Below are 8,326 nucleotides of genomic sequence, written 5' to 3' on the forward strand. Positions count from 1 at the left end.
TTTGAGACAAATCCCAAGCTCTAAATCAATCAATGATTGGGCTTTGTAACATTTAAAAAATTCTCTAAATGGAATATTCTAATTATTTCCCTCTGTGCAGTTGCAGAATCCTTTTTCATTTTTACTGATAATATCTTTAAGCCCAAAGACTGATCACCAACTTTAATTCCTTACATGGGATTTTAGCAATTTCATATATGAGTAGTAAAAGACATGGGGAAAGAGGATGTGGTCCTACTTCTATCAGGAGCAACCCATTCCAGCATGATCATTTTAGTCTGCATCATATGTACCCCAAGTGGCAGGGGCTGCGGGGAGATAGAGCTGACATTTATTGACTACGTTTTATGTATTTGGAATGTGTATAGGTTTTCTGTGGTAATTTTCAAAAATTTTTTAAGGTAAGGGTAGTTAAAACATTAATTGAGGTTAAAACATTGTGGTGCAATGTTCCAATATTACACTAGGAAATACCAGAGGACTAATTCAAATTTAGGTATGTCTGACTCCAGACTTCCCTGTAGGTCAGTAAAAACAGTTGGCAGGTAATAGTTCTCATAGAGTGCCTGTCTTTTTCTAAGGGAAGAGAATGATATTGACTGGAAGTTTTCTATTATCAACATGAAGCAAGTTTAAAGAACCTACTCATATATATATATATATATATATTTTAATTCATATCACTCATAAGATAGGATATACCCAACAACTTTGCCTTTGCTCACCCTCTCTCCCTTGGTATTATGTACTGTGTCCCTAAATTCTTTTTTTCTCCTATTTAGTTCATATGCAGAAAGCATGTCTTTTGTCTCTGTAATCTTCCATTAGCTATACATTGGCAAACTATTTTTCTAATGTCAAACACATCTAATTTAATTGTTCTGAACAACAATCGTCATAACCTTCCACATTTCCCCCTGTTCCTACTTGGTTAGAAGCCTACAAACTATATTTCTAAGACAAGTTACTAAACTAGTGTATTAAGTGTCAACTTTCTCATATGTTCTGACATTGAGAAATATGGACAGAAGTTTGGGAAGTGGGAGGTGCTGAGGGATATGCAAATATTCACCCAGCATTGTTGGAGTGAAGCTTCAGGGTTTTTGCCAGGAGCAACCAGAAAGTTTCAACAGGACTGGTGGGTTGAAGATGTTTCTCTAGCAGCTGAGAAGCCACTGCTGGCTTATGGACTCCAGCACAAATATGGTAGCATCTTTTCAGTATTCATTCTGTTTTTGACTCTCCATTCTTTCCAACAACTTTTGTAACTATAATAATTCTCTACATTAAACCTCTCTGGGCTTGAACTATCTAAAGTGGTATTAATATACTTCCTGTAAACACGATATCAGCTTTCTACCTCATATTCATTCCTTATTTGTTAGAAGAGAGCTCTGGGGTCTCCCTGGTGGCACAAGGGTTTAAGCACTGCACTATGAAGCAATCCACAGCCTCTGCAGGATGAGTTCGATCCCCAGCCGGCCAGGGAGCAACCCACATGGCAAAGCAGACCTCTCCTGTCTTGCCCTCTGCTCCCTTCAGCAGTGTATTTCAGTCAATCTGCCTGCTCTACTCTCCACTCTGTCTCTGGTGAATCCTCTCACCCTCCCGCATCTCTGGCCTGTACCCAGCTCTTGTATGCATAAATAAATAAAAATTTAAAAAAAAAGAGAGCTCTGAATTTTAAATTTATAGTGTTTGACACACTGAAATCCAAAGAGTAAATTTATACTAATAAGAACATCATATATTTTGATAAGACATTTTTCAAGACAATTTCTGCTAGTACTTCATAAAATGATGAAAATTCTTGTCACTGAATTAAAATATTTTTCTTTACAAGCTGTAAAATAGAGGTCATTAAGGCATAGGAGGTTGGAACCCAAGTCATTTAAATGTTTGCAGATATTGAGCATATACAGCTATATAATTTGAAAAGAATACTGAATTATTTTTTTCTGGAATAAGAGTTCTTAGAAGCAAAATGAGTCCTTATATGGATGAATTCTAAGGTTTGTTTAGTCCTGAGATTCTAATTTTGTTCTATTCTACATGTTCATTGAAAAGCTATGACTGAGTTATTATTATAGTTGACAAAGTATATTTGTGGTTCTACTCCCTGTGAACATATGTCCTTGAACGAGTGTATTTATTTCTGGGTCACGTTCTTCATTTCTATACTGAGACAACTGAAGGTAAGGATGTCTATGTTTCTTACCACCTCTAAAAATCATCTTTGATTCCAGTTTGATTTTGCTTTGCGTAATAGTTAAAACATCACGTGGCTCTAAACCTCAGTTGTCTTACTCATAAAATTAAAATAATACTTGCTTTCTCCTGATTATATTGGGATCAAATGAAGTACACCAGATTAAAAAGAAAAAATCTTGTGTAAAGCACTACAGCATGGCATTGTGGTTCTATTAGTTACAATAGCAGGTGAATATAATTGAGAGTGCTTATATACTTACATGCACATATTTAATTTTACTGAAGTATCAGTGTTTCATAACACTTTCTTTGAAGTTGAGCAATGTCTAATAGTAGCCACTCATATGGATTTGCCACTTTACCTCATTAAAGCTAATAAAAGCCATGGCTACTAAGTGAAGAAATTTGGTCTTTTATTTAGGACACAGGTATCTGGCCAACACCTAACCGGTCAGCTATTTAAATACTGAATTTAATTAATTAAAAGCTTGGAACTGCCTTTTGAAGCCAGATGACTAATTAGACACGTGATTATATAAGTACTACAAAAGCTTAGGAGTGCCATTCAAAACTTTTTTTGAGAATCAAAAGAACATTACAACCTTAGACTCCTAAACTAAATCTTTACTTCTGAACTATACCTAAGCTGCTTAAGATAGTTATTTCTTTTTGTGCTTGAGACCTCTTACAGAGGTTGTTTCACAGTCCAGAAATTGTACATCTTTTATTTAAAAGAGTCTGTAAGCAAAATCACTTCTAATCCAACTATTTTTTTTAAAGATTTATTTATTTATGCATACAAGAGCTGGGGTGCAGGCCAGAGGTGTGGGGGATGAGAGGATTCACCAGAGACAGAGTGGGGAACAGAAGAGGCAGATTGACCGAAGTACACTGCTGAGGGGAGCAGCGGGAGAGTCAGGAGAGGTCTGCTACGCCATATGGGCTGCTCCCTGGTCAGCCAGGGAATCGAACTCATGCTGCAGAGGCCGCTGATTGCTTCACAGGCTGCGTCTTAACCCTTGCACCACCAGGGAAGCCCCAATCCAACTTTTTAGTATGGTTTTTATTGCCATGAGCAAACTTAAGACAGGAAAGAACTTGAGAAGATACACATTGTAGTAGCACTAGTTGTAGAATTAGAAAAAGTGGTAACAATATTAGTAGAAGTAGCATTTGAATTAAGTTTAATGACTATTTTTTGGGGGACAGGTGCTCTGACCTTTTGCGACACATGGTTACCTTTTGCCACATCTTGATTGTCTAAAGATTTTCAAGTTCCAATCTCACCCTTTGACCCTTTGACCAATGTTCTTTATTTCTGAATTCTGTTAGTCTAACAAAACATTTTATTTTTATGATTTTTTTCCTTAGCTGAGAATGGGACTTTGAATAAATTAGATAAACTGATTGACTGGAGCAAGCTGTACATTATGCTATTTCCTCACTGATAACCATTTAAATGGTAACATATTGGCTCAGAGTCAAGTATCTATGTATAATCCAAGATCTAGAACTTCAGTTCTTCTTTTTATGTAGGCCCTGGGGAAAAACTAGTTCTTAGCAGCACAAATTCATGTGATTAAACCAGTAAGCCAATGTAATCATTAAAAGGAAGAGAATTATTTTATAGTAATAAAAATACAACGCAATATTTTTTAAAAAGAAAAATATTCTCTTGAACTTCCATTTAGTGGAAAATGAGAATGCACTATTATCATTTTCTTCATTTTACAGGTCACGAAACAGACTCAGATAAGTAATTTGCTCAAGATATCTACTAGGAAGTGGCGGAGCTAGGCCTATGTCACTTTAAAAGTCATGCACTTAATCCCTAAAGGATATTATACCTACCACCCATTTAGTGAAGTCTTACGTGCTAAAGATAATTGTTAGAAAGGCTCACATAATGAAGAGTCTTAATGTCGGGTTGTAACTTGACCTGAATTGTATTAGTGCCTAAAAAGGATTTGTCTAGGCGTGAGAGTAGTATTTTAGAAAGATTAATTTTATAATGTATTAGAGGAGAAAGATAATAAATATATTGATGTAAATGGTTAGAGGTTTCTGGCAAGATTTGTTTTGAAATCTCTACCTTTTCTGTGAGCAAATAATTTTGAAATTCAGTTAAAAGTAAGGGAATTAAGGGCCTCCCCAGTGGCGCAGGGGGTTGAGCGCAGCGCTGTGAAGCTGTCTGCAGCCTCTGCAGTGCCGGTTCGATTCCCGGCCAGCAGCATAGGTTTGATTCCAGGCTGGCCAGGGAGCTACCCACCTGGCGTTGCAGACCTCTCCTGTCACTCCCGCTGCTCCCCTCAGCAGTGTATTTCGTCAGTCTGCCCATTCTGCTCCCTGCTCTATCTCTGGTGAATCCTCTCACCCTTCCGTACCTCTGACCTGGACCAGCTCTTGTATAAAAATAAATAAATCTTTAAAAAAAAAAAAGTAAGGGAATTAAGATTTCTACTATGGAAAGATGCTGTATCTATGCTTTTCAAATGAACTAGACCAAGACTTGCCACATATATTTTGTTATTCCTCTTTCAAAAATAAGTTTTTCTATCAGACTACGTGGCTTAATACTGTATAGCTTTTCATATCAACTGAATCACAGATTGACTAATCTTCATTGAGGAATAAATTAATTCATTCTTCAATTATAAAGGATAATGTACCATCTCTCATATTCATTCCTCACATATTGATAACATTAATATATATTTTCTAACTATTTTGGCTGCGCTTCACATTCTGAGATATGTAGAAAGATATTTTATACAATCAAAATTCTTTCTGCACACTTCATCTTTTTTTAACAAAGATAAAGTAACTCGGTTTCTTCTATGAAGACTTCTTGGTTCAGAAAAGGATTGAGTTTTTCCAAGTGTACTTTTCAAAAACTGAAATATAAATAAATAATGGGCAAAGGTCAAAGATGAACTTAACTCATTAATGAAGGGTTCCTATAGAATTATCAAAATGGCCCAAAATAAGACAGGAGAGACTACTGCTATAAATCGTAAATTAAAGAAAAAATATGGAAATAAAAGTATTAGACGTAAACTTGCTTGATGTCCCACAGGATAATAAAAAACATAATCTTTTGGGTAATTTCTCTACTAGGTAAAAATCACTCACAACTTATCCATCTATTTTACAATTTAATATGTACTTTTATAAGGTTTGTGTCTAATCAATAGTAAATAGTTAAGTCCAAAAAATGCTTATTTCCAAAGAATTGGAAATCTTGGGAGGAATAATCATTTTCTCTCATAAGACAATATTCCATGTTCATTATATTATCGAAAGGACAAAAGACAAGCAGTAACTCCTCTTATTTTCACATTGAGATAAGTTTTCTTACTACTCTCTACTCTGTAAAAAAATGGTATTTTGTTTATACTATGTGTCAGCACTTTGCATGTGTATTTCATCTAGTTCTCAAAAGAGCAGCAATGCATATAAAGCTGTTTTTTATGAAACTCCTTATTTAGTTGGGAAATATTCTTAAAAGAGTAATTTTAGATAGAATATTTAGAAAATTTTGAAGTTTATTTACATATGTAGGCAAATTCACTTCTAAAAAGCACATGTGACTCTATACTACTACTACTCATGTATAGTATATACTCTGAACATTAAAATGACAGAGTTGAGAATCACCACTTTAAAATCAGGCAAGTGGATAGATACAAAATAAAATCTCATTTCTATTTACCTACATACTATCTGGTTACTAGTCAAGTTGATTTTTCCAACATGGTTCTGTAATTTTCTTTTAAAATTATTTGCTTATTTTTCTATTTATGCATCTGTGTCCATGTTTTTTATTCCTTTGAGCTTTTAATACCTGAGAGACATTAACCCTTTGTTTTTAAGTCTTACACATCAAAGAGCCTGTCATAAATAGTATTAATAAGACATTTTATATGAGGAATAATAACATCCTAAATGGGACTCATTTATGCTAACTTGAATCTCAACATGAGATTATGCTAATAAAGATGTGGTGTTGTTTCCTCTTTTTCCATTAAACATTTTTATTGAAAAATGTTTTATATGAAAACTACACATACAACTAATGTTAATAAGGGTGGAACCGAAACTGCAGGAACACATGGAAAATTGCAAATGCAAAATTCTTTTGCAAATTAACTGCAGTCACTCTATTAATAACTAAACAGTGTAGCTTTAGGGAATTATATTTTAAACATCTTAGAATACTGGGCAATCTTCCATAATAGTTTAAGTCATTTTTTGTGATGTGCTTGTAAAATTAACAAGAATCAAAACTGAAGCATACCAGAGATTATGTATTTATGTTGCATGTAAAGTGTGTATGTGTTCATACATATATTATATATGTGTGTAAAGATGTGTGTGTATACATATATATATATATACACACACACATGTGTGCACAAAACAAAATAGGTTTTTACTACTTTTGGTATTTTAATATTTTTCCTGTGACACAGACATGTTGACCGTAAGATTATTTTTTAAAAAATAGGTGAACTTTTAAAAATTATCCTATTTCCCAAGAATAGAAAAAAAAGTAACTAAAAATTGGGTACTGTAATGTTTTCTACTTTATAATGATTTGGGGTGTACATATACATACATATATAATATAGAGTACTAGATAAGTGTTATAGTAAATTCTGGAAAATGATTTCGTTTTGTTCTGTAGAATCCTACACATGTCAGTATGTATAGGAAATCTATAGACCTTTGAGATCACTTTTTATGTTTACTGTTGTTGGAGAAAGTGTAAGCCAAGCATGTTCTTAGGCCTAGAGATTCTCTGGCCTGAAGTATGATTCAGAGTTAACCAGTCCTTTGCTTTCTTTTCTCCCCTCCCTTCCTCTGCTTGGAGATCAACCCTTAGAAGTTGGGCGGGGGCGGAGGTGGGGGTGTGGGTGTGGATGGGGAATGGGAACAGGCTGGAGGTGAGTTGATGGTGGCGAAATCCTAGAAATTCTGCCTTCCCTTGAGCCCAGCCAGAGCTTTCCCAAGGCGTGGGGCACCCAGGGCAGCCCGGTCCAGGCTGCTTCGGTATCCCCCTCCCAACCCCGCCCACCCGGTCCACTCGCCCCTATATGGTCGCGAGTTCGAGGTCCCGTGGGCCCCTGGGTTGCCCCTCGGCCTCCACCGCACCCTTGGGAGTGCTCAGGTCCTCCTAGCACGTCCGGTCTCACTTTTCTAGCTGGGGGGAGGGAGCAAACAATTCACTTGTCTTTCATATGCTGATGGGCCAAAGGCCCTGCAAAAGCCCCAGAGCCGGCAGGGGTGGGAGGGAGTAAACGTCGGGGGAATCGGAGCCGGTTTCTCAGTCCATCTGCTCGGTCAGCCCTGGAGTCCTTTGGTCCTTCAGGTCCTTCAATTTTTGGAAGATGAACTTGAAACGTGCGGAGGTGTAAGATCTCCGGCTCCTGAACTCGGGGTGGGGGTGGGGGCCTCACATTTCCAAGCTGTGTGTGAGCCCACCTGGAGCCTGTGTCCAGCTTCGCTTTTCCTCGAGGTATTTTGAAGCACTGATACCCCGGTCAGGGGATGTGTGTGTGTGTGTGTGTGTGTGTGTGTGTGTGTGTGTGTGTGTAATAGTTCAGCAAAGCACTGATACCCCGGGCAGGGGATGTGTGTGTGTGTGTGTGTGTGTGCGCGCGCGCGCGTGTGTGTGTGTGTGTGTGTGTGTGTAATAGTTCAGCAAAGAGTCCTTGGCCCTCACTCCCGTTTGCCATGATCAGATTACTTTTCTCAGACTGAAGCTGGCTGAGAGATGGGGGTATTTACTTTTAAGCCTTTTATGTGTGTTTAGTTCACCTTGTGTGGTTGGGTGTGGAAAGCAGGGAGGTGGGGAGGGGGGGGTTTCCAAATCGAGTGAAATTCCCATTCCTTGGGTATTACCATGCCTGTGGGGTTGGCAGTTCTTAAAGTTTAGCAAGTCTGCAAATAACTACAGAACACAATAGAGTCCCCCTCCCTTCCTCTCTCTCTCTCTCTCTTTTTTTTCTTTTCCTGCTTCCAAACGCCTTCTTCGAGGCTGGAGCTGGGCAGGTCTCCAAAGGTGCAGCAGCCACAACAATCCCGCAGTTCAAAGTTAAGCAGCAGTTGCACA

Source organism: Talpa europaea (assembly GCF_964194135.1).
Source record: "Talpa europaea genome assembly, chromosome: 15".
Taxonomy (NCBI): Eukaryota; Metazoa; Chordata; class Mammalia; order Eulipotyphla; family Talpidae; genus Talpa; species Talpa europaea.